Source organism: Pteropus vampyrus, unplaced genomic scaffold, assembly GCF_000151845.1.
Source record: "Pteropus vampyrus isolate Shadow unplaced genomic scaffold, Pvam_2.0 Scaffold46, whole genome shotgun sequence".
NCBI classification, from domain to species: domain Eukaryota; kingdom Metazoa; phylum Chordata; class Mammalia; order Chiroptera; family Pteropodidae; genus Pteropus; species Pteropus vampyrus.
The window spans coordinates 1,916,394-1,930,684 of record NW_011888827.1 but is presented as its reverse complement, the minus strand read 5'-3'; the positions used below and the strand labels follow the sequence as shown (position 1 = coordinate 1,930,684).

Below are 14,291 nucleotides of genomic sequence, written 5' to 3'. Positions count from 1 at the left end.
CCGAAAAGAGCAGAGGCACCGCTAGTCAGCAGCCCCTGCGCCACAGCCCCGTCCAGGCCCGGGGGCCCCTGTGCCGTGGGGGCCGCGGGGCCTGGCTCCGTGTCGGCTGACTTGCTTTCTCTGTCTGTCTCTGCTCACCCCTCTTCCAGCATCAGAACAATTCCAAGAGTTCGCCCAATTCCAAGGCCAGTTTTAACCACCACGTCAATTCAAACCATGTCAATTCCAACTCCACCGGAAGCAGCTAGCTGCAGCTTCGCCTTGGAGCCCACGGTGGGACCAGCCTAGACCCTTCTCCCCAGAAGCGGAACGTGTGACCGGTGGAGCTTCCGCTCTGGCTGGGAGGACGGGGGAGCCGTCCGAAAGCCGGGAAAGGAGGCCGTCGCCCCTCAGCGAGGAGCCCCCAGGTTTCTCAAAGAGATTCCCACTCAGGTCTGTTGGCAGAGGTGGCCCTCGAGCCGGGGTGGACTGGACCTGTCTCTGTCGGACATTGCAATAGAAATCCAATCGGATACGACGACTTGCACGAATTTTAATAGCGTCATAACTAGAACTGAATTTTGTCTTTATTATTTTTAAAGAAAAGTTTTGTAAATTTCTCTATTGTCTCAGTTTACATTTTGTATATTTGTATTTAAATGACAGTCAGACTTTGAGGGTGTATATTTTACGTGCAGCCACTGTTAAGCCATGTGTTTTCAGACATTTTAGAGGGGGTGGGGGGATTTGCAAAAAAAGAAAAAAAAAAAAAAGAAAAATGTGACTGAAGACTTCCAGAGCCTCAAATGAGAAAACGTTTTTATTAAATGTAGAAAATGGTTCACGTTTTGCCTTTAAAGGATTGGCTGTACCATCTCTATAACCTTTCCCTCACATTGGTTATCACCCTTCTGCTGGCTTGTAAGAATTGGAATTCAATGCTCAAAGACAGCCCTGGGACTTCACCCCCGGCCCGAACGTCCCCCGCAGGGGCTCGCGGAGTTACCTGGGGCCAGTCCCGTTGGGACGTGCACTTTCCTTGAGAGGCCACGATGCCCTGTTGCTCTGGCCTCTCGACCTCCTCTTCCGTGGGGAGGTGCCCAGTATGTGGTGTCCTCCCCACAGTGCTCACTGGGCCTTTCTTTCTAAGCAGGTCCTGACTGCTAACGTCAGTATGTTTTCAAGAGGCTTGTGATGGGGATTTTTGTTTTATCTATTTTCAAGAGAAGCACAGCAATGCTAAGTAGTCATGGAGCCTTCAGTGTCCCAAAACTTTAGGGCCCGTGGGAGCACCAGGGAGTGGGGTCAGTGGGTCATCCTGATCGAGTCTGTAGAGGGGAGGGGGCTTGGCCAGGAACTCCGGGCACATTCTGTACATGTTTTTGGGGTCCCAGGGTTCCAGGAGCTTCGTGGGGCCCCACAAACTCATTGGCCCAGGTAGCAAGGATGGAGTTGGCTCTCCAAGCAAACAGAATGCCCGAGAAGAGGCTGGGCCACCAAAGAAGCCCAAGACAAGCTCACTGTCACCTCCCAGAAGGGTGGCACAGAGGCCAGCTCTAATCAGGATCTCAAAGTTTCGGGCACATGTAGCCCCAGGAGCACTTGGTGGCTTTGCTAGACCGGGGCCTCTGAGGACAATCCCTGGGCTCTTAGAGCATGGCCATCCAGTCCCAGGAAGCCACTGGCCTCCCTTGCTGCCCAGAAGAGGTGACAGGAGCAAACTCGCCCTCTGGGACAGGGTGAGCGGTTGACCTCCCTGCTCCCGCTCCTGGCGAGTCCCTGGACACTAGTCAGGCTCAGCCACACCCAGCCTCAGCCACCAGGTAGCTGCCAGGCTTCTCCTGGGGTGCACCCTGCACTGCCTGCATCTCCTAAAAAAGGCAGACTCCACCCCAAACTTAGGACTCTGCATCTCTTAAAAGCTCTCCAGATCGTTCCGATGCACCTTAGGCCATCGGCGGGAATGCAGATGCGATCGTCCCCAAATTATTTCTCTAGGTGACCCGGGCAGATGTGGAGCATGTGCTTTTACGGAGGAGAGAGTAGCGAGCCTGTCCCGATATCCATGCCCTTTTCCTAAACTTCACCAGTGGCCCTGGAGTTTCTTCTGGAAAGGGGCCTGGCTTTGGGACTGATCATTCTGAGGTCATTTTACAAACAAAGGGGAGAGAAAAAACAGCTGGGCTTTCCTCACACCCGCTTAACGGGCAGCACTGTCTTCAGGACCAGCTCTGTCTCTCAAGGCTGCTTCTGTTACTCTTCTGGGCTGAATACAAGATAAACACCTGTATTCAGATTTTGCCACCAAGTGGAAAGCTCTTCAACCAGTATTTTAAGATCCCCAAGCTCTCGCTGACCCTCCTTTCTTAATGACAAGAAGGGCAGTCATCTTCCTGGGACAGTCACCAGCCCTAGCCATGACTGCCCAGAAGTTTCATTTTTTTTTTACCTAATTTGCAGCAACCCCACCCTTCCCAGACGCAGTGTCATTGAGAAGCCGGTCTCTTTTAATGCCTCCAAGCCAACAACACTCTGTCCGTTTGCACTAGAAAACCCTCAAGGAGCAAGAAAGAAAACATACATCTGCTTGATGTGTCTCTACGTCACGAGAGCTCAGACGATGCTAAAGCACAGGTCCTCCCGTGACTTTAAATAACCAGAGTCTTCCTTCACATTCACCTGTCCCCAGCGCGTGCCCATAGGACACGGGGTCAGTCGTTGGTCTTTCCAATTCTCTTCCTTTTGGCCCATTGCTTTGTACGAGAGAAGGGAGGTCTTCATTCAGAACAGGACCTGGAAGTCAGCCCTCCTCCCACCGAGCCCCCGTGTCCCCATAGATCCTGTCCCTGACGCTTCCCTCCACTCCCATCTTGCTTCAACTCCAACTCGTTTCCTATAGCTGCATTTTAAAAAGGTATTCTTTAATTAAACGCCCCACCACCTCCCTGTTCATCCACCTGTCGAGGATGAGGCCTCTTTGGACAGTGAGTGGATTTAAATCTTTTTTTTTTTTTTTTTACTGCATTTGAGCTCATCACAGAGAACCTTTCTTTCTCCAAGCGTGACATTTTTCTCACCGGATGTTCGCTGACTTCGTGCCTTTGAGGTGAGACGCCGGGTGTCGCAGAAGCGTCTCTGCTTCCACTTCCCAGGAGATAAGCTGCGGTCCCCAGTGGGACGGGGGTGGTCTCTGCCATGATCGCCGTGACCTACGAGTATCTGTCAAGCCCCCATAGGGGTTGTCATAGCATCACCCACAGGACCACGAAAACCCATCCCGACCTTCACTGAGGATGACACCACCTCCCGCATCAACTTCTTCTTGACTCTTGAGGCTGGAAACTTCACTTCCTAAACCATGAGCTCCGAGGGCTGCTCACGTGCATGGCAGCTCTGTTGCTGGGCCTCCAGCAGCTGGGGAGCTTGTTTCCTGAGGTGCTCTGAGCGGTCTTGGGGGGTGGGTGCAGGGAGGCCATGCTCTATGGATGTGGCCTGGTTATATGCACGTTCGACAAGCAGCCCGCTGGGACAAATGGCGGTGAGTTCTGGGGACACGTGTGTGGATGCTGCCTTGGCGTTGAAGGCACAAGTCGGATGTGGCCGCCTGCCCGTGAGCGTAGCAAGCCCTGATGATGCTGAGGCCTGCCCTCCGAGAAGCCGGGGTCTCCATGCCTCTCCGAGGAGCCCGGCCCACCGTGGAGCTCCTCTTTATTCTCCCACAGCCGTCCTTCCCCAAAAGGCTCGAGTTGTCGGTTTCTTTCCACCGACTCTTGTGAGATGCTGACCCAGACCTCAGTACGGAGGAAGCTCCATGGCCTCCTTGAGCCTGGTGTCCTAGGCCTCGCCAAAGGGAACAGCGGCCTCGTGGACACCCAGAAGTCCACTGAGGTGAAGAAGAAATGCCAGCTGGGGTGACATCAGCTGTCCTCTTGGGCTGCTATGTGCTGGAGAATCCGCGTGAGCACTCGTACCCTTCCTAGGGCCACCGCTTCCGGATGTCACCTGTTCTCGTCACCATTCGACTCTCTGAGCTAGGACCTGCTAACTTTTTAGCCTTTGTTATGGACAAAGAGTGAGTGTGAAATCTTTGTGCATTTTGAAGCGACAAAGCTCTGAGTCCTGAGCAGTGGAGAGCTCACTTCTTTCTGATCACAGTGGACACGACAGTGGTCTCTGAGGCCCCTGCTTTCGGAACCAACCAGCCCAGCTTTTGAAGCTTAGCCACACGGGTCAGACCCTGCGCCGGCTTGGGCTGTTTCGGCTGGTCTGGCTTTAAAGGCTTGTGCTGCAGGCAGTGGTTAAAACGTGAAAAGCTAGCTCTTCCTGGGAGGGAAAGACACTCCCCCGAAGAAGAATCTAGATGTCTTTCCCGATCCATCGATAAGTCATTTTTTGTAATAGGTCAAAAGCAATCGTTCTCAATTTAGAAGAGCTTAGTGGCTGTTGGTAGTGTTAAAATAATAATCCTTCTAGTATCCAAAGGTTTCTATTTTTTTTTTTTTTTCAGGGAAATTTTAACGTTGGTGAATAGAAATAGTTCCATCTGGGAGGTCACGTCTGAGGATAACAGCTTCTGTTCTCCTGCTGCTCTGATTCTCTGTGTGTCCTGTCTAATCCGTCACAGTGCTGCTGTATCTAGATCGAACCACTGTTGTTGTTTTTTTAAGAGAAATAAATTCCTTAATGAAAATAACTGTGTTTTTATTTCTTCTGCTGAGCTGTTGTTCTGGTCCTGCATGTGACAGTTGCCCCCCAAGGTGCCAGCACCTGTGGCCTTTGGGTTAACTCTTTCCACACAGGGGCCCTCTCAAAGGTGGCCCGCACACTGACTACTCCCTGACCTGCCTACAGGTGGCCCAGCTCCAGTGGGCAGAACCTCAGGATCCTTCCTGAAACCTGTCCAAGTCGATTGGCTTCTGATCCCAAATCCAGCTGATGGCCTCAGAAGTGCTCCAGCCCCGTGGAGCCATGAGAAATCAGTGCTGCCACTCAGACGTCAGACAGGGCATTCACACCCCTCCCTGGCATGTCCTACCTGACAGAGGCCACTACTCTGGGGTAGGCTGTGCAGAAAGGGGCTTTTCTGGCTGTTCAGCCTTCTCTGAACCAGCCATACGCTGGAACTGGGTAACCAGCAGGGCTAGACGCCTGAGCACCTCAGAACCCAGAGTCCCAATCTAAGACCCGAGACCCCATTCAGTCCCCCTCCTGCTCAACTCAGTGGTAGAATGAGCAAGGCTCTGGGCTCAGACAACCTCTCACTGATCGTATAACCTTGCGTGGTCACTTAACTCTGAGCCTTAGTGTCTTTGCCTGGAAAAAGAGATAACACCTGTGCAGCCAGGCTACTGGGGGATTCAGGGAAAGCACATGTGGTACCCAGCACAGACGGCGTCCCTGGAGGACACAGGCACCCAGTTATCTCTGGACCTTTTTTAATCCTTGACCTCAGGACCAGCGGGGGTCCTAGACCTACACTCATCTCATCGTCAGCCCAGCCCCAGACCTCAAGGCATCCCCAGTAGGCACCTGGTGAGGGGAGCGCCCCGAGCTGGGGGTCAAGGCTGAGGCTTGTTTCCACCTGATTCCTGGCAAAGGGGTCTTGGGAAGACAGGAATTGCCATCATTTCTTCCCCTTGGCTCCCAGAAGCAGGTGCCTTTCCGAATTAGAAGGTGAGAGTGAGGAGGATTCTGCTTACTGGGGGACTCTGGAACTGCAGAGAGAGAAAGAGGGGCCAGTTAGCCATGGGGCTGTGGCGGGAGCAGCTGAGACTGAGAAAAGTTCTCTCTTGGGGTGAGGGGACCTACAGCAAAGGGTTTGCTGACCACAAGGGACCTCGCCGGGGAAAACGGAGGGGTGGGAAAGAGGGAGCGCCCGGACTCGGGGCAGGCATGGGGGGACCCTTCCTTTTCTCTCAGTGACCCCAGCCTTTCCTCTGGGACTTTCTCTCACCGCCCCACCCCAAACTCCTGCACTGCCTGAGCCGGCCTCCCAGACAGACAGGAGCCACCGCCCCCTGGGCCATGGCGTCTGAGGGAGAAATTCCAGCCCCACAGCACCAGCCCTCCCCGCCACTTACACCCCTCTGCCCGGGAACTGCAGCCCCTTCTTTTGCAGATGGGGCAGGCGGCACCCACCCCTCACCCCCTCCACCCTTTCGGGTCCCTTCCCCTCCTCTCACACCTGACAGCTGTGGGTTTGGCAAATGAGAGCTCCAAAATGGTCTCCCACTAATTCGTTTCCAGGAAAGACTCAGTGGGCATCCTCAGGGCACCAAGGCGCTCCGGGCCACTCTGGGAGGGGTCCCTAGGGTGTCAGGATCTCCCTGCCATCCCTGGAGAGCCTGACAAGGAGAGAAAGGCAGAGCCCTCAGGAACAGGCGCTCAAGCTGCAGCAGGTCTGGGCTCCCGGTGCCAAACTGGAACGTCAGGCCAAGGTCTGCAGTGGAGCCAGGACCTACATTCCCACTGCCTCCCTATCAGGCCCTGCCTTGCGTGCGGTATAGATGTCCTATTAATACTCACATTTGCCCTGCCCTCGGGGCTAGTTCATACCAGCAGTTCTCAGAGTCTGGCCCCTGGACCAGCAGCCTGGACCTTGGGAGGTATGCAAATTAGCAGCCCCCACCTCAGGCCTAATCAGAAGCTCTAATCAGCACCAGGTGATCAGGTGCGCACTCAAGATTTCAGACTGCTCGCTGACAAAGTGCTTTCATCCCCTTGAATCTCATTGAAGCCCATGATCTCGCCATCGACCGCTTTTCAAGCTGAGACAGCAGAGGTTTCAGGTGGTTGAAGTTCATACCTGTAAGTGGAAAAAGGTGTGTGTAGTTCACGACTTCTGTTCCTTAAAACGGCAGCAAGGATCTCTGAAGCTAAGCAGGGTCGGGACTGGTTAGTACTTGGATGGGAGTAAACCTAGGAAGACCAGATGCTGTAGGCTTTAAAAAAAGGGGGGGGGGAGCAAGGGTAAGTCAAGGTATAATTGTATGACCTTATATTTTTAAAAATGAAAAGATAAAGCAAAACTAACAAAGAAAAATATTGCATATAGTGAGAGGTGGCCAACGGGGAATAAGGTGAAGGGAGAGACCGAAAAGGCAGACTTCTTTGAAAGTGCCTTGTCTTGGAGATGTGACTTTGGAAGCGAGTACCAAATAAAAACAGATCTGGACTTAGTAAGGAGAGATTTTTCTTTGAAAGGAGTATTGCAAAGGAGGAAAGAGGGCGTCGTGACGGGGGACGCAGAAAATTACAGAAGGAGCGACATCTTACCCATGAGGTCTGCAAGGGGTCAAGGGTTAGGCAAAAGGGGTTTTCTCCATGGAGAGGGGTAAACGAGGCATCTCTTATCTCCCTTCTCCACATCTGGATCTTTCTAGAAGACAATGTTCTCGGAAGGGGCTGTCTGCTGGCTCAGGCCGAGAGCAGGCCAAAGTTAGTGTCCTGGAGGACAGAGAGAAACTTAACCAGTTTGGTTACCAAGCATTTTGTTCTGATGGACCAGTGAGGACCGAACTTTCAGCTAATCATTTATGAGGGAAAGGATGAGAATCTGGAGGGTCTGTGTCTGGCCTAGTGGTAGATAAACGAGGGCGGGGGACATTTATGGGTCTTATCTAAATCATATGAGGACGAGTGGTTTTTAAGGAAGCTGCTTTTCTAGAACACAAAAGTGTGAGGGGGGTTCCTTTGACTGTCACTGTTTTCCAGGGACACGGGTAAAATTCAACGTCATTGTATGTCAATATTTTAGATAATTATAAAATAAAACTAAAAAATAATTTACAGCAATCCCTAAAAATCAAAAGCAAGTAAAACAAACACATCTATCTGGGTATGCAGTCGGTGGCATAATCACACAGAGGACATTTCCAAGTGACTTTAAAGCACAGAAATGTGACTACGCATTTCTGTCATAGGACATATCCTAAGGATCAAAAGAGCTGCCAAAAAAATGTTACAACTATTTTCACTATGCTGAAATAATATGATATTCTTATTCTGCAACTGTTATATATTATACAAGTCATTATGCCAAAGTTATTAAGAGCAGATATTTTCAATATAAAGAAAAATAAATAAAAATATAGAATCAAAGAAGTTAAGTAAAAAGCCTTTTAATCTAACACAAAATAAATATTCTCTTTACAAACTATATATTCGTTAGAAATAATGGTCAGTCTGGTGACAGGGAGTCCATGGGGCGCAGGCTGGAGCATCAAACACCATTTCCCACTAAATAAAACCAGAGCTCCCCGAGAAACTGATGACTCCAAGTCTGGGGAGGAAATGCCCAAGAGAAGCCTGGAGCATCTTGTTCTCTCAGAAAAGAATAAAGTTACAAAAGACTACCGGGGTTGTGCCCAAAATACTCGTGGCCACAAAGGGACCATTGGAGCACGATTAAGGATAATAAGTACCATAGATTAAAACACATCGAACATGTTTAAATCAGGAGGTTATAACAATACTCAAAATAATAGTCTCTTTAAAAAGAAAAACCTCATCAGTCACCTTTAGAGGATTGTAGAGAAATAACACATTATTCTGGAAACTAGGAACTAATGGGAAAGAAAAAATCAAGTCCCATTAGTCACCCAAATAGTCGATGGAGTTTATGTCAGGCATACAGGTTAGGTGAACATTCAAAAAGTGATCAGTGTAATTCACCACAGAACAAAGGATAATCACATGCCGGATAGATGGATGGGTGGATGGATGGGTGGGTGGATGGATGGATGGTGGATGGATGGTGGGTGGGTGGATGGATGGGTGGGTGGATGGATGGGTGGGTGGATGGATGGGTGGGTGGATGGATGGATGGCAGGCAGGAGGGAACAAATATTGGATGGATGGATGGAAGGGTGGACAGGTGAATGGAAGGGTGCATGGACGCGTGGATGACTGTCCATGGTTCTATGATATGCCCTAATGCAGCTCCAGTGTGGGATACATTGTTGCAGAGAGGACCCTCCCAGAGAGTGTCCAGACCTTTCCGCATGCCCTGCATTCATACAGGTGGCACTTGACTCAGCAGAATCAGATACGGGGCTGGTTAGTTATCTGGGCCCCACGGCCCTTGGATATGGCAGGCCCTGGGCTCTGAGCACTTCTGTGTGGCAGTGTCCAATGCAACAATGTAAGAACAGAGCGAACATTCTGAACTGTAGCCAGGCGGAGTTACCCCGGATCACTGAAGAAATTCCATTTCTGCCTCAGAGGACCCAGTAAAGACGCTCAGGACCGAACGAGGGCTCTACCAACCCTGGCCGATCACGGTGGACCGAAGAGATGGCATCAGAACCAGGGCAAAAGTCCCCCTGTGGAGCCGGACAAGCCTGGTGGGAAAGTCTGTCTCCTGTCCTGAGCAGAATAGAGAAGAGCTTAACGCCCAGTTCCCAGGCAGAAATTTACCTGCATACCTGCTCACAGCCCTGACCTGGTTCGGAGGAGGGCATTGCTTTTAGGGAAAAACCTCAGCCAGCTCCTCCCCATGACCTCCCCCCAGCCCTGCTCCTGCTGCTCCTCCCGTCACTTGTGGGGCCCCCAAGGCAGCTGCTAGCTCTCTACCCAGCTCCTGGGCACCGGACAGGGACTGGTCCCTCAGCGACAATACTTTTCTGTAAGGAGAAAGTGCTGAATGAGCCGTGCCCTCACCCTTCCTCTTAGCCCTGCATCCTCAAGCTCATTCAAGGTCACTGCAGTGACATGCACTTGAGGCCTGTGAGTTCCTCCGGGGGCAAACCTTCTCCCTGTTAGGTCCTGCAAGGTTCTGTGAGGTTACAGGGACCCACTCGGGATGTTCGCTGCTTTTTCTAAGAGAAGCCAAACGTGCCCCTTAGCAGGGAGCCACACAGGAGGAATCTGTGCATTAAAAAATTCCCCTTAAAAACGCTTTCCTGTCTGAGCTACTAAAACCATCCCTGGAGGAGGTGACAAGTAGCGGTTAGCTCCATCAGCCACATGAGCCGGGCAGGCCCCAAGAAGCTAAGCAAGTTGCACAGTCACACAGCAGAGATGCAACCAACACCTGAGCATCCTTGGTTTTTACAAGGTCAGGGCCCCATTGGCTGGCACAGCCCCTCTGGCATAGCCAGAGTTGAGCATCTGCAGTGTTGCCTCCTCAAGGTGAGCTGTCTGGACCTCCACTCACTCTCCCCCCACGGCCTCACTGTCCCTGACACTAGCCTGGGCACAGCTGGCCAGAAAAGTCTCCTCACCGCCTCCTTTGCCAGGCTATTCATCTCTTCTGGTAGCTTCATCCGGTGCCAGGGACCGAAGGGCACAAGTGGCCACAAGAGAAATGGGAATCTTGTAGAACCCCAAATCCAGAACATAAGACGGGACCTCTAGAAGTCCAGACCAGGCCCCGAGGCGGCAAACGTTTGTTCTGTGCTTTGCTACGTACCCAGCATCTTACATCAGCATCTGCCTAACTAGATTATAAATCCCTTAAGGGTTCAAACGGCCTTTTATTCTTCTCTTGGACACCAGAAGTGCTCGACACCGCTCTGGGAACTTAGAAAAGGAGGAGGAAAGGAAAGAAGAGAATAATGTTTATTCAGTATACATGAAGTCCCAGACACCATCCTAAGTAGTTTACATGCTTTTTCTCATTAAATCTTCATACTCCTTAAAAAAAGAAAGAAAAAGAAAGAAAAAAAAAAAAGAATTTCTCTATTTTCCAAGTTTAACGTTTTATAATCCTCATGTTTCCCTTGTTTATTTCCCTTTGGGCTTTGTGGGTTGTCAGTAAAGTTTCATTTGAAAACCCCTGCCGGTGTCCTTTACGCCAAGGGAAACACTGCGTCGGGAGCCGCTTCGCCCATGCTTGGCCAGAGAGAACAGCAGCGCGGCATGGGGCCGGGCTGGGGCGGGGTCGGAGCTGGGGCGGGGCGGGGCGTGGGCGGGGCCGGAGCGTGGGCGGGGCCGGAGCGGGGGCGGGGCCAAGGGGGCCGGGCGAGCGCAGGCTCTGCAGCCCGCTGGAGCGTGCGGGTTCCCCTCGCTGCTCGTCCGCTCCGTGCGCAGCACGCGCGGCCTTATCCGTTCTTTCTCCCGGTCTTATAAAAGCGCGGACGTAGGTGAGTTCCAGGTATTGTTTACCCCACACACTGTCGACGAGAACACCCACACTCAGCCAACACCCCACACAGCCTCTCGCCAAGCGACAGGGCCCCGTCTCCTCTCTGGGCTGAGTGTCCTCATGATTGGAATGAGGAGGGGTCCGCTAAGAGTCCTTCGGCCCCTAACAACAGCCCCTGATCCTTCAGCTGGGGAAGGGCTGGGGCGGGCGCTCTCGGTCTGCCCTGGCGTGGTAGGGGGTCCCACAGGAGGGTCGGAGGGCTGGGGGAGGGCCAGCTGGTCCGTCGACCCTCCCCCTGCGGCACGGCTGCATGCAGGCCTCGCGGAGGAGACCCGCCTGGCGCGCCTCCGCCCTCCCAAGGACACACACGCGGCACAGGCAGATGGACTTTGTGCCCTCGTCGCCCTTTCCCGCCCTTTCCACTTGGGTCCGAGCTCTTAATCCCTTCTTTCCACACTGTAGCCTCAGGCCAGCTTTCCTCCCTCTGCTCCCTCTGCGGAGGGCTAATGCTGTTATAGGGAGGAGCAGATGGCGAGCCAGGTCTCCAGGTCTGCGGCCGCCCCTCCCGGGAGGGGGCCTTCAGAGGGTTCAGGGACTGCATCAAGAAGGGGGCTTCTGGTAGGACACCAGCCTGGGGCCTGTGACAGGAGGGACACAAAGCAGGGGCAGAACAGCGACGCCGCAGGGAGGTTGAGAAATCACCCCAAACCCAGAATTGCCCACCCCCGCCCCAAACGAACCAAATTAAACACTCATTAACCCAAACCAAAGCTTTCAGGACCTTCCCTTCTACGCCTAAAAGAGAAGCTTAAAAGTAGGCAGGGGAAGAGCAAAGAACGAGTCCTTCTCGGTGTGGTGCCTGCGAACGTGCGCCTCGGGGGCAGAGAGGTCTGGTTTGAATCCCAGCTCTGCACACGCCGCGGACTTGGCCTGGATAGCCACCCGCTCTGGGCCTGCGTCCTCGGCTGTAAAATGAGGAGAGAAGCCCCACTTCCCGCACTGCTGCGACAGGCACGCAAAGCGTTGTCGCCGCGCCTAGCACCTAGGAAACGCTCGGTGCACGTTAGTCGTGTTCTGTTTGTCTTAGACCAGGTTCTCCAGAAGCGGAGCCTGAGCCCAGGACTCTCGTGCATGTGATTTACGAAGGGAGTGTGGGGAGCGGGACAGGTAGTGGAAGAAGCTGGGCAGAGGTGTGGTCTCGGGAGAAGGCCAGCCTCAGCCTGGTCCCACGGGGAGCGCTGGAGCATTTACTGCAGCGCAGAAGTGGTCCCTGGGCTGGGCTGTTGCAGTCCTGCGTGGATCAGCCCTTGGCCACAGGTCTCAGGGAGGGAGCGCTGCGAAGCCCCGCAGGCATCTCTGGACGGGCTGCTCGCGGCAAGCCTCCAGGGCAGGGTGCAGGTGAGTCCTCCACAGCCTCCGTCTGGAGTGTGGGCGCACCCACCTGGCTAAAGACATCTCCCTGCAGCACCGAAAGTGTCCGCTCTGTTGTCACTGTCATCAGTAGGGGCAGCCGCCTGGAGCATTGTGTTGAGGAAGATGGTGACGCTGGAGGGTGGCTCAGTGGTGACTTGACTCACTAGTGAGGTTTGCTATGGCCACAGGGGGGAACCGGCGGCCGTGAATTTGCTCATAAACTTGAGAACCTCTCGGCCCTTTCCAGCTCTGCCTCTAGAATTCTAAACCCATCCACCCATTTATTCATTCATCCATCCATCCATTCATTCATTCTCTGTTTTGGACAAAAAGAGAGCCGGGATGGAATCCTGGCTCTGACACTTACTAGCTGTGTGACCTTGGGCAGGTCAGCTAACCTCTCTGAGTCTGTTTCCTTGTCTGTTAAACTGATCTAACAAATGGCAGGTGGCCAACGTGACATTTACTGAGGTGAGAAATGTGCTTGCCAAGGAAGACATACGTCCCAAGCAGAAGTACTTCTGCAGAAGTGGGGCCCTGCCAGCTCACTAAGGAGAGCAGGGGGGTAAGAGAGGCTGGTGGGGCGGCCCCCACGACTGGAAGGGATGGGGACACCTCAGCTGCTTTCTCTGCCTCTCTTTGCTGGTGGCCAAGTGTCTACTGCCACCTTGGTGACTTAAGAGCCCAGCCCTCAGCAGGCTGTGACGTTGGCTCAGTCAGATGAGACTCAGGTGAGTCTCCATTTCCTCTGAGCTGACAGAGCTGTAGCAGGAACCGGGGAGCCGTGTCCCTGCCGTGGCTGTGACATGGCCTCCGAGCCCCGAGGGAGACCCTCGGCGCAACCCCAGACCTGGGGGTCTCAGAGAGCTGGGCGGGGCCTGCACACCCCACGCTCCCAGTGAGAGGGACTGGGGTGGCAGTCAGCAAGCACCCAGTAGCCAGATTCGTTTCCCTCTGGGAAGCCCCAGGAGGGGCGGGGGATGTGGTGAGGGGCGTGTGCGCTGGACTGGAGACCAGGCATCCCCGCACCTCCCAGGGACCTGACAGGGCGGGCTGTGTTGGTCCTCCAGACCGCCTCCAGCCCCCAGGGGACACCAGAGGTCCCAGCTGCCTCCTCGGGTAGTGCCGGGAGGGACGTTGGTCAGAGGAGCCCGCGGGAGAGCAGGGGTCTGGAACTCGCCCCGACGACGCCGATGCGCGCTGTCGTTTTCAGTCCCTCTCCCGCTCCCTTTGTCTGCGTGTGTGTCAGTCTCTGCCTCTGTTCGTTTCTCTGCCCCATGTCTGTTTCTTGTCTGTCTTTTTCTCCATCTCTGTCTCTCGTCCATCTCTGTCTGTCTGCCGGTCTCTGGCCTCTCGATCTCCTCAGGTCCCATATATGCTCCGTCCGGCCCTACTTCCCCTCACCCCACCCCTCATCCCAAAGTTTTTTTCTCGGAAAAGAAGTCCGTTCCCCATGCACCAAACCCCAGGCTTCCGAGGTTTCAGGAAGATGGGACTTAGAGGCCAGAAGCGGTCAGCGGCCCCCCGCAGAGGCCGCGGCCCCGAGGGCAGTCTTGGACCACTCCCTCTTTTGGTCTGTTTAACTTACTTGTTTCTAACTTGTCCCACATGGCATAACAAAGAACCAGCCCATCCTTTGCCCCAGGGGGCCCCCTTCCTTCCAAGCAACCATGTCATGCAAGAGTTTCTTGTCTTCTGAAACCAGAGTTTGGATCAGTGTGATGCCAGCCGGCGGGGTCTGAGGGCAGCTGACCGGGCCTTCTGGGTTTTTCCCCACAGCTCGTCCAGCCCACCTCGGTTTGGGATCGGCTGT

The 14,291-nt window shown here is 53.6% G+C and overlaps 1 long non-coding RNA gene across 1 annotated transcript in view; it reads left to right on the top strand.

The window, feature by feature from the left end:
- The window catches only part of LOC111739035, a 4,354-nt gene extending 1,999 nt beyond the window's left edge, over nucleotides 1–2,355 (top strand). The window contains exon 2 of the long non-coding RNA XR_002780069.1: nucleotides 150–2,355. This is a non-coding gene — a long non-coding RNA (uncharacterized LOC111739035). The remainder of the gene's footprint in view (nucleotides 1–149) is intronic.
- Nucleotides 2,356–14,291: the final 11,936 nt, after the last annotated feature.